The sequence below is a fragment of the Odontesthes bonariensis genome, chromosome 1, assembly GCF_027942865.1.
Source record: "Odontesthes bonariensis isolate fOdoBon6 chromosome 1, fOdoBon6.hap1, whole genome shotgun sequence".
Lineage (NCBI taxonomy): Eukaryota > Metazoa > Chordata > Actinopteri > Atheriniformes > Atherinopsidae > Odontesthes > Odontesthes bonariensis.
Window position 1 is genome coordinate 2,289,264 of NC_134506.1, and position 11,849 is coordinate 2,301,112.

Sequence of the window (11,849 nt, forward strand, 5' to 3'; positions counted from 1 at the left end):
AATAACGCAATGCATTCATTTACAATGATGGAGCAGAGTCACCTAAATAAAGACAGAAGTGTCCCAAATACAAAAATCAAATGGTGAATGACACCCCATTTGTGCATGATAAGCTAACTGCAAGTTAGTTAACTGCAACTGATAAGTGTTTTATTACTTTGCATGTCTTCCAAAAGAGAAAATAATCAGACGCAGGGTAGCAAAACATTATGGGCGTGAAAACGAAACTTAGAAAATCGGCTTGGCGCATGCACAAAGTAGTAATTCTCGACAAGTAGGAGAAATCGGCTGAACACCGGCGTCTATCGTATTTCCAAACCAAGAGTGACCCACTCCCCTAGTACGGCAGCCTCGGCGGATGCGTTCCCATAGAAACTGCGCTCGCGCGTCCCGCGAAATAGATGGTAAAGTTCCTCATTTATCATCGGCCAAGCCGGCTAGTGAGTTTTTTTTAATACACGCCAAAAATAACTTTCACCCGCATTTGGCGGGTGTTAATTTAGAGTTTATATCATATAAACGAGCAGCAAACGAACCTAGTCTGCACAGAGGTCTTTGACAGCTAACAACACAGCGCTAACTGCCTAGTTGTTAGCTAACTGCCTAGCACTAGATAAAAATAAAAGAACACAACTGCAATGTAACTTATCCAAGTAGTAACAAAAACACTTCAAAATATTATAATTATGTATTACCATACGAGCAAGACATAGTAATGTTATCCATAAAATTACACTTAAAGCTGGACAAATGAAAAACTTAAGGCAAACAGGATCATCACAAAACCTTACCTCACCTCAGCCTTTTCTTGAGCGGAGAATCAGCTGGCTACGCACACGGACGCGTGAGGGGGTGGGCGGAGATAGACTGATGTCAACTGTCATCATAGACCGTCCGAGCGGTGTAAATCCAGGCTCGAATCAAGCGCACCGCTGATTTTTTTTTTTCTCCACCAGATGCTCATTGATCATTGAAGCCGTGTCAGAAAAGAGGCAGACTGCTAAACCGCAAAACTTAGTCAGAGAGGGCATCAAGGCCACTGTGGCCTTATGGCAGATATAATTTTCAAGGGCACAAGGCCAAAGTGGGAGGGCCATGGCCCTCGTGGCCCTCGTGAAATTCCTGCCTTGGTGGAAAGCATTCGATGGGGTCACAAGAGCAATCAACGCTCAGACTGAGATGCTACGTGAGCAGGGTCGGAAGCTGGAGGCGATCCTTGCGCAGGTTCGCAGGCTGGCTGAGATTCCTGGACTCAGAAGAGAAATGGATTAACCTGGGAGAATGGTTGGACCGGGTGGAAAGGGTCCACATCCCACAATTCGGCTGAATTCGGGACTTTCGCCATGAGACAACCAGCAATGGACAAAAGGACAGAAAGCGCAATCAGTGTCTGTCTGACCTAATTAATTATTATTCCAATCCGGCGCCCCACACTGGCCTTGTAGCCAGCTGCATAATCATTGTCCACGCTTGTTATGATAACATGATGCTCTTTCCCATGTGCCCCCCCCCTCCCCCCTCCCCCCTCCCTTCCTGACACTCCTGTGAGATTTGTTGTTGAACTGGCTGACATATTCGAACTTGTCAAGGACAGTTGCCTGATCCAACACTCTGTGCAGACTTATTGAACACACACACATGCACACACACACATGCTCATTTATAACACATGCAACTCCTCACCTCTTCACTGTCCCATGGCTTAAAGGTGTTGTTATGTGTATGTGATGCTTTTTCTGTGCTGAGGTTTTTTGCGATCTCAGACCGTATCCTAATAAGGGTATAGTGTGAAGTATGATTTTTTTCCCTCCCCTCACCCAATGTTGTTCCCTTCCTTCTTATCTGGCGGCGCCTGCGTGGCCGTGAGCCCGCGGGCTGCGATGCCTTGGTCACACTCTCTCTCCCTGTCTGTTTCTGTGTTGTCTGTCATGACCGAAACTGGAATTTCCCCTTGGGGATTAATAAAATATAATTGATTGATTGATTGATTGATTGATTGATTCTGCTTCACCTAACATGTTTCACACTCGCCCCATTTACATTAAGACCTGTATTTGAAATTTCAGGGGATTTTGATAATAGATTTTTAAAGTTGGTTTGCGAGGTTGGGGAATTCCGTTACAAAAAAGAAAAAAAGGCTCTATAAGGCTATTAAAGGAATTGGTATGGTTTATTTTCTATATACATCCCACCATTCCAACCATAGGAGGAGAAAAGTGTCGGAATGACAGGAATGTTTAATAGAAAATTAAGTGTCGCCATGTCACAATTTGAGGCCCATGTCGGACTGGTGGGATGTCGGAATGGCGGCATGTAACCCAAAGAATGCAAAATACACATCTAAGGATATCCAAAATCAATCAATCAATTATACTTTATTAAATTGAAATGATTGAAACACTGGCAGACATGGTGCTTGGAGAGGTCAGGAAAAAATCTGAAAATGCCGATTCTGCGGGATTCTGCCTCAAAAGTGATTGGACCAGGGACAGTTGCAATGAAGAAAAATTGTCTGTGATAATTCGCTTTGTCAGCAATTCCATGCCAGAGGAGCATCTTATTGGGTTGCTTGACTTGCACCATCAGAGTACATCACCTCTGAGATATTGACACACCTTTCTGATGCTGGCTACAGTGCTGACAGCATACTTACCCAGTGTTATGATGGGGCTTCTGTGATGAGTGGGGTAAGAGGTGGTGTCAAGCTAGATATGTCCCATATATCCACTGCTACAACCACCAACTGCACCCAGTAGTTGTGCACGCCATGCAGAGTGAACCATGTGCAAAAAGATGTTTTGACCTCTCGTTCAGTTTTTCAGCACCAGCATGTTTCTGAGAAATATGATGCACCTAAAGGCTGCTTGAAATCCGATTGACAAGCCACTATGAGATGACAAGTTGCATTGTTGAAAATCAAGACCATATTCTCAGTATCCTATCTGAGATGACAGAGGATGGTGATGCTACAGTTGGCCTGTGCACAGAGGCATCAGGCCTACCACTGGAATATTCCAGTGCGGGTGCTTGGTGTCTTGAAACCAGGAAATGCAATTCTACAGTCTCAGTCTGTGGATATGTGCAGTGCTTCTGAGCTCGTTGGTGCATCACTGGAGTCCTCTTTTTTTTTTTTTAAAGATTAGATCTAGTCTAATCTAATCTAAAAAACATCTGTGAAGATGAGTATTGGGCAGAGTTATCTCAGCTGCTGCTGGAGATGATTCATATCCTCCAAATAGAAGGAGAACAATGAGAAAACACCTTGGTCAAAATGATCTGATGATCCTAACTTTAACTCCCCTCAGTCTCTGAAAAGATCTCTGATCAACATCCTTACAGAGCCATTTCAGAAATGGAAACACCCTCTGGCACGGTGGCAGACAGTGTGAAAAATGAAATCCTTGTGGCAAAACAGATGTTGCTCAAGAAATATCCAAATAAAACAGACCTGTCCACTGTGGGTAAACACCTGCTGAGAGAAGAGTGAGAGAGGAGTGAGAGAAGAGTGAGAGAAGAGTGAGAGAGGAGTGAGAGAGGAGTGAGAGAAGAGAGAGAGGAGTGAGAGAAGAGTGAGAGAGGAGTGAGAGAAGAGTGAGAGAAGAGTGAGACAAGAGTGAGAGAAGAGTGAGAGAAGAGTGAGAGAGGACTGAGAGAAGAGTGAGAGAAGAGTGAGAGAGGAGTGAGAGAAGAGTGAGAGAAGAGTGAGAGAAGAGTGAGACAAGAGTGAGAGAAGAGTGAGAGAAGAGTGAGAGAGGACTGAGAGAAGAGTGAGAGAAGAGTGAGAGAGGAGTGAGAGAAGAGTGAGAGAGGAGTGAGAGAAGAGTGAGAGAAGAGTGAGAGAGGACTGATAGAAGAGTGAAAGAAGAGTGAGAGAAGAGTGAGAGAGAGAGGAGTGAGAGAAGAGTGAGAGAAGAGTGAGAGAGGAGTGAGAGAAGAGTGAGAGAGGAGTGAGAGAAGAGTGAGAGAGGAGTGAGAGAGGAGTGAGAGAAGAGTGAGAGAGGAGTGAGAGAGGAGTGAGAGAAGAGTGAGAGAGAAGGAGTGGAGAGAAATTAGATTTTTTATTTGTTTAGTTGCTAACAACAAAAAAAAAAAAAACAGAGGTGATCTTCAAGATCCAGGAAGTCCAGTTGCTCTTATTCAAGCTCTAATTATTACTCTGGATCTTTGGCATTAAGAAGGGAGTAATCTGGCATTCTAGTAAAGATAATTGAGTAGAAAGGGATTTGCCCACAATAAAGGTTATACATTGTTTTCAAAAATAATTCCGTATGTGGACAGAAGGCATCAACACAGCGACAGTACATACCATTCTTGGCCATGAGGAAAGGAACCATGGTTAGCATGATCCCAAACTATTCTATTTGGAAAAGAAACTAATCTCAGATGTGTTAGCTCTGGTCTCATTGTCCAGCGTAGAATTCATAAATGTAACTGATGGTCTCAACCTGCAGCATAACCTTCCAACGCTGAAGCAAACAGGGATAATGTGATTTTATTCCCTGGAGACCAAAGTTTATTCTCAGGTGGAACATTCAGAACCCAGATGCTACCAAGACCAAAGAGCTGGTGGTGGACTTCAGGAGATCTAAAACCCCATACCAGTCAGTCTGCATTGATGGAGGGGAGATAGAGACTGTTCAGACCTGCAGATACCTGGGGGTGGTGCTGGATAATAAACTGGAGTGGTCTGCCAACATAGACGCAGTGTACAGGAGGGGCCAGAGCCGTCTCTTCTTCCTGAGACGCTCAGGTCCTTCAGTGTCTGCAGTGATATGATGTGCATGTTTTATTACACTATCACACTTCACCGACAGTGTGTGAGCTTCACCGGCCTGCCTGCAGTCCACATCTTTCCACATCTGTGTCCTGGATGTCAGCTTTGTGACTCTGTTATTACACACATATACAAATCCTCTGTTACAGGTCTAATGATGTTCCATGTGTATGGGTGTCAATGTGGGGTTCAGCATCTTGCCTCAGACAGCATGTGAAATGGAAACACTGGGAGTGAATAAAGGGCCTTCCGACCACTGCTTTACATTCTGGGGTCCGTTTCACAAAGCAGGTTCAACAAACTCTGAGTCTATTCCTGAACTCTGAGTGGATCTACTCTGAGATAGAAAACTCTGAGTTTTCGGTTCCAGAAACGCTGATTTGAGTGAGGTTAATCAACTCTGAGTAGGTTCACCTTGAGTTTAGCGCGTGCACCACAACTTTAAAAAGCCAGCATCAATGGAGCCCCGATTCGAAGAGTCACCATGGCAACGGGGAAGAGGAGGGGCTACGTTTTTCACCAACCTCGAATTGGAAATCTTAGTGCGCTCACACAGCGAGTTTCGACACGTTTTTAGAAAGACGTGCAACACCGCTGCTGCTGCAAAAGTGTAAGTTTAAATGTATTCCTTTGCAATCACAATAATATTACAGGGAAACTGCTTGAATGGTAGCCCATTCATTTATTTAATTTAGGTGCAATCCCGTGGGGGAGAAGTGCACTTGGCAGCAGTTTAAGATGAAATATAAAAACATTGTTCAAACAGGTGAGACCTCGGCATGGAGGTACCTCATTTTGATCATGTTTTACACTGTAAAGTAAATATTAAGTGGCTATTTCACTGTGAAGTTATTTTATCCCCAACATAATGCTGTTCTCACACACATAAATGTCTTCTCATCTATATCATGTTCTGTTAAATAATTAAGCCTATTTAAACTAACACAGACTTCTACTGAGCCAACAGAAAGAAGGCAGATGCCCGTAAAACGGGTGGTGGCCAGCACCGCCACCTCTAACGGAAGGCCAGTGGCTGAGGAATCCCTGGAGGGAATCCACCCCCAGGACACAAGGGCCTTTATAAAATATAACAGGCCTATAGATATCTTTTTTAAGCCTATTCATACAAATATTTATTTGTCTTTTATGTCTTTTTTTCTTTTGTCCCAACAAAATTCTGATGGTGCCGCTCAAAAAGATAATTGTCTGTAAATGCTAAAACATCTATGCGCGGTCTGATAACCATCTCCTGATGAATGTTTAATTCTCTGCGCAGTAATGCTGCACCTTCATCCACGGGATCGTTGTCAGAAGGACATGTTGGTGAAAAAAGTCGCCTCCTGCTGTGCCTGATGGACTTCTAGAAGTAGAAGAACTCGCTCTGCTGACTGAATGAATGAGGAAATCAAATGGCGTGTGGCTGAAACAGGGCGGAGACAGAGAGAAACTCCAGGTTCACTGAGTAAAACCTGGTCCCGACCATGTTAGGTTCATAGAGTCTGTTACTACGGTAACTGACCGAGAGCTTAAGTTACCTCTCTCTGTGAAACAGGCTAGAGTTACCCCTCTTTCTCTGGGTTGAGTTACCTCTCTTTGTGAAACGGAAAACTCAGGGTTTCCCTCATTTCAGGGTTAACCAACTCAGAGTTTTCACTAAACCTGCTACGTGAAACGGACCTCTAAGCTGCAGCCAGCTCCCTGAGATACAACTTCATGCCTTCAAGATTAAATCAGTGCAAAGAATGCGAGTCCTCTCTTATACCTGTGGGTTGCAGTGAGGTATTACAAACAAGAGGAAGAAAACTTTTGTTATGATATATTGTATTGAATGGGACATTGAAGACACTTTGTAAATCCTTTCTTTGGAATTGTGCCTGTGTCAGCAGATAAAATTTCCAGTTGATTAATGTGTCAAATCACAGAACAAATTAGATTCAATTTAAGAAAATCGAAACTTAAATCCAGTTCTTATGGACATGAGCTTTGCATTATTGTAGTTCAATGTGCAGACCATCCTGGCTTTGTTGTATTCTCGTGATGCTGTTGTTATTCCACTGATGAAATTACACGGTTCGGCAGGAGTTCAATCGTTTGTAGGGGTCTGTAGAAAAGTTAACTTTACATGAAATATTGTACACTTGTCCTTAAAAGTCACTTGTAGCATGCAGCTTTAACTCGGAGCATGCCTCTACTTGTTTTCCTCACTTATCCGTTTCTTTACCAACTTCATCCTTGTGAGGGAGCTGGAGGGTATCCCAGCTGTCATCAGATGAGAGGCGGAGTGAAAGCCACGCAGGCACAGGGACAACGTGTAAACTGCACACAGCTGAGCTTTAAACCAGGAACCTCCATGCTGTGAGGCAACAACTCTAACAATCAAACCATTGTGCCATTTCGTATGTTCCACACTAATACAAAAGGGCCTTTTCTCCAGCAGAGATTAATCTAAGCAAGGAATATTAACCAGCTGTTTGGAACTACTAAACTGTGGTACATTTGGATGAAAACTGTAATGTTCTCACTTAAAAACATTGAAAATCTCAAGATATTGTTGCTCAGTATTTTGATATTTTTATTTATTTCAATACTTTGGAACATCTTAAAATCCACAGTCAGGGGTAATGTTATTTAACAAGATGGAAGTCTGAAAAAAAAGATGTTGCAACAAGCTCAAGTGCAAGCAATCATGCTGGTTTGAGCAAAATATCAGAAAAAGACAGATTTCTCACAACTTGGCTGGTTGAGAAATAGATACTGTTGCAGTATCTATTTCTGTTGTTCCGATCAGCTTGGATGACCCAGAGAAAATTTAGATGGATGCTGAGACTGTGGGACCATAGCAGGGATGATCAGAGCAGTTGGGCATCATTTGCATGGAAGTGATACAAAAAGCCATGCGAGTGGATGAATGGGCCAGAGGAGGTGGCGAATATAAGAGAAGGTGTCCCAATACCAAGCCTTGGGGCATATCTGTAGAAGGGTAATGTAATTATTAAAAAGACAGATCCACAAATAGAAATTCAAGTGAATGTAAAGGTTTACTTATCACGGGCTGATCATTTTACACCCTTTCAAATTGTTGTGTGGTCCAGCAGACGGGCAGTGAATGTAATATAATAATAATAATGATAATAATAATAATAATAATAATAATATATTTTATTTATAACGCACTTTACATCAATTTAATGACCTCAGAGTGCTACATTTTAAAACTAGCAAAAAACAAACAAACGGTAAAGTAGTATTAAGATAATTCAGGCAAACTAAAGGCTTTTCTAAAAAGGTGAGTTTTCAGGCCTTTTTTAAAAGAATCCACAGTCTGTGGTGCCCTTAGATGGTCGGGGAGAGCATTCCACAGACTGGGTGCAGCTGAGCTGAAGGCCCGGTCGCCCATAGACCTGAGCCTTGTCCTCTGGAGCTGGAGGAGATTGGCCTGTCCAGAGCGGAGATGACGTGGGGAGGAATGGGGGGCGATGAGTTCTTTGATGTGTGTGGGGGGGGCACTGGTGGGACAGAAGGGAAATCTTGAATTCGATCCTGTACTGGACAGGAAGCCAATGGAGGGATTTGAGGATGGGTGTGATGTGGTGGTACTTCCGCCCCCCCATCAGGATCCTGGCAGCACAGTTCTGAATATACTGCAGCTGCTGGAGGTTCTTGCTGGGGATCCCGATGAGGAGTGCGTTGCAGTAGTCCAGCCTGGAGGAGACAAAGGCATGGACAAGTTTTTCGGAATCAGGGAGAGTGAGTATGGGGCAGAGTTTGGCAATGTTTCTGAGGTGGAAGAAGGAGGTTTTGCAAAGTTGTTTGATGTGAGCCTCAAAGGTCAGGTGAGGGTCCATCCTAACACCGAGATTAGTGACTGAGGGTGAAAGGTGGATGTCGTGGCCGGAGAAGGTGATGCTGGTGATAATGGATGACCGGATCTGGTGCGGATTGCCAACAAGAATGGCTTCTGTTTTTGAGCTGTTTAGTTGCAGGAAGTTTGCCGTCATCCACGCCATGATCTCCTCCAGGCAGGTGGAAACTGTGGATAGGGCTGCAGAGGGGGTTGGGTTTGTTTTAATGTCGATTTCGGTGTCATCAGCGTAGCAGTGGAAAGATATTCCATGCCGGCTGATGACACGACCAAGGGGGAGCATGTACAGTGTGAAGAGGGTGGGGCCAAGGACAGAGCCTTGAGGGACACCACAGGTAACGGAGTGCATGTCTGAATTTGCACCTCCCAGGGATACATATTCTGTTCTGTCAGTGAGATATGATGTGAACCAAGCCAGGGTATTGTCAGAAAGTCCGATGAAGGAGTGGAGGCGGTGTAGAAGGATGTGGTGGTCAATGGTGTCGAAAGCTGCGGTGAGGTCAAGAAGGATGAGAAGTGATGGAGAGCCAGCGTCAGCGGTCAGTAGCAGGTCATTGGTAACCCTGACCAGAGCGGTTTCTGTACTGTGGCCAGAGCGGAAACTAGACTGGAACTTCTCATACAAGCTGTTAGTGGTGAGGTGGTTTTGAAGTTGAGCAGAAACTACCTTTTCCAACACCTTTGATAGGAAAGGTAGGTTGGAGATGGGGCGGTAGTTGACAGGTGTTTCTGGGTCCAGGCTGGGCTTTTTGAGTAGTGGCTTGATGACAGCAGTTTTCAGGGATGTGGGAACATGGCCGGACCGGAGGGACTGATTGATGATTTTGGTGATCATGGGACTTATTGCAGAGGAGTGACTTTTAATAAGTTGTGAGGGAAATGGGTCCAGGGTACAGGTGGAGGGCTTCATCTTCCTCAGAATGACTTCGATGTCATGCTGTGTGGTGTCAGTGAAACAGCAGAGGAGTTTAGTAGTCTCGGACTGAGGGTCTGAGGGAGCACAGAGAGAATATGATGGACTTACGGGGGACATTTGGGCCTTGCACATTGTTTTCCAACCTAAACTTTACAGCTGTGTAGTCGATATTTAGGTAAGATTACACAGCTTGCACTACAATCATACCTGGAAGTTAAAGTAATACTATTAATTATGCATTATTGTATTGATGCTGGAAACTATAGATTTATAATTTATGTGTTGGAAGCTGCAAAGCTGCTCAGAAACATCAAGTGAAGCAGAAAGAACAGTAACAGCAGTGAATGTAGCAAAAGTGTTCTGGTGCAAATGAAAGAGAACCGTAGGGACCAGAGTGCAGCCAGCTCATCCCACCCAGAGACACGGGATGGAAAATAATAACGCCTAATTCAGCTGCCTTCAGGGCCAACACACAGACCGCAGAGACCAACCAACGTGCACGCTCATGCTCACTCCAAAGGTCCATTTCCAATCACCACCTAACCTACCATACCATCTTTGGACAGAGGAAGGGAGCCGGAGCACCCAGAGAGAGCCTTGGCATGCAAGGTGAGGACATGCTAACCGGGACTATGGAACCTTGTTGCAGTGAGGCTACAGAGCTACCACACCACCATGCAGCCAAATGAAAGGATTAGTTCATATTATTATTGCTCATTTTAGTGTGTACTACTGAGTTAGACCTGGCCCTGCTGCCTCAGAGACTTCATGGAACAGCTGATGTGGTGGGTGGTGGAAGGTGTGGTCTCCATGGTGACCTGGTTAAAGGTTGCAGCTGACAGTTGTGAATGCACTCAGGTGCTGTGTCTGTTACTGGGCTCAGGCAGAGATGATGGAGATGCATGCAGAGGGAGGAACATGAACAGCCACCACAAGAAGACGAGGAAGCTCCCAAAGGCAGATCATTTGGAGTCCAGTGGCACACAGTTCAATGTCCGGGCATCAAAGGAGCTTTTGGATGGTATGGATGACAGGCTTATACCGCTGGACATGGGCGTCAGTTTGATTTCAGAAGTGCTGGGGACAATTACTATAAACCTGAATAAGGTTTGAAAAGTGCTGGGGACAATTACAAGCTAGGCCCATTACTTCCGAATTGAGGTTTCATGATAAATAACAGCCATTGCATTAGATGATGCGTATTGACGCGATATTGTTCCCATATTAAAAGTTAAAAGCCATCTGCGCGGTCTTGTTTAGGCTGTCGGAAACATCCTGTTCGGTTATTGCACAGCCCTTGACACACCAACAAATCTCAGACAAACCTCGACCAAGCAAGAGCGCATCAGGAGACGTAGCCTGGCTACAAACAGCCCTCGCCCTGACAAAGTTTTCGAACATTGCCAGGCTATGAAACGACGGGCAAGAGTGAACGAGCAGCAACCCCTCTGTGAAATAAGTTTTCATTCATTGTCTATCTCGCCTGATATGCATCATAAACACTGACGAATCTTCACCTGCAACACCAGCGACGTCTTTCATCGCTCGTTACACTGTAACAGACTGCAGACCGCAAGCGCAGTGTGTGGGAGCCAGACGGACTGGGGGAAAAAAACGGCCCTGGTATTTTGCAACCACAAGTGGCCCCGTTGACCAGCATTTGCCAAAAGCCCCCCCCCACCACACACACACTTCACTACATGACGCATACTGTAAGCATTTATTGACGCGCAATGTCATACTACATAAATAGGCAAAGAAGATGGAATGATGAGGCGATTCGCAGTAGTAATTACTTGCAACACACAGACATATAGAAAAATGGTGACAGCGCACCACATCAACATCCAAAACTCAAGTTTCAGAAACCGAAATTAAGCTTCAAACTAGAAAAAACAGGCACCGGGCATCAAACTTGCCTGCACGCACGCACAGACAGACAGACAGAAAGACAGACACACACACACACATTCGTCCACTTGTTTTTTATGTCCACATCGCTCCTGCACCCTGTGTTTATATGCAAAAGTCCCTTCTTTAGATCGCTGTCCACTCGAGAGAGACCCAGCTAATACTTCATGACAAGACAGTTATGGTAGTCCAACTTCTATGCTAACCAGTCCAGAGCTAAATACAAAGCAACATGGAGATACTGTAAAATTGTCAGCTAGACAAGCCGTCAAATCGAGAACCCATTACCAAGTCATGAAGTTAGGAATAAGAACAACTACAACAGCCCTGCCATAGATTACCAGGCAGTTACCACAAGCTAAACAGGTTTACACATCGTGAAAAGT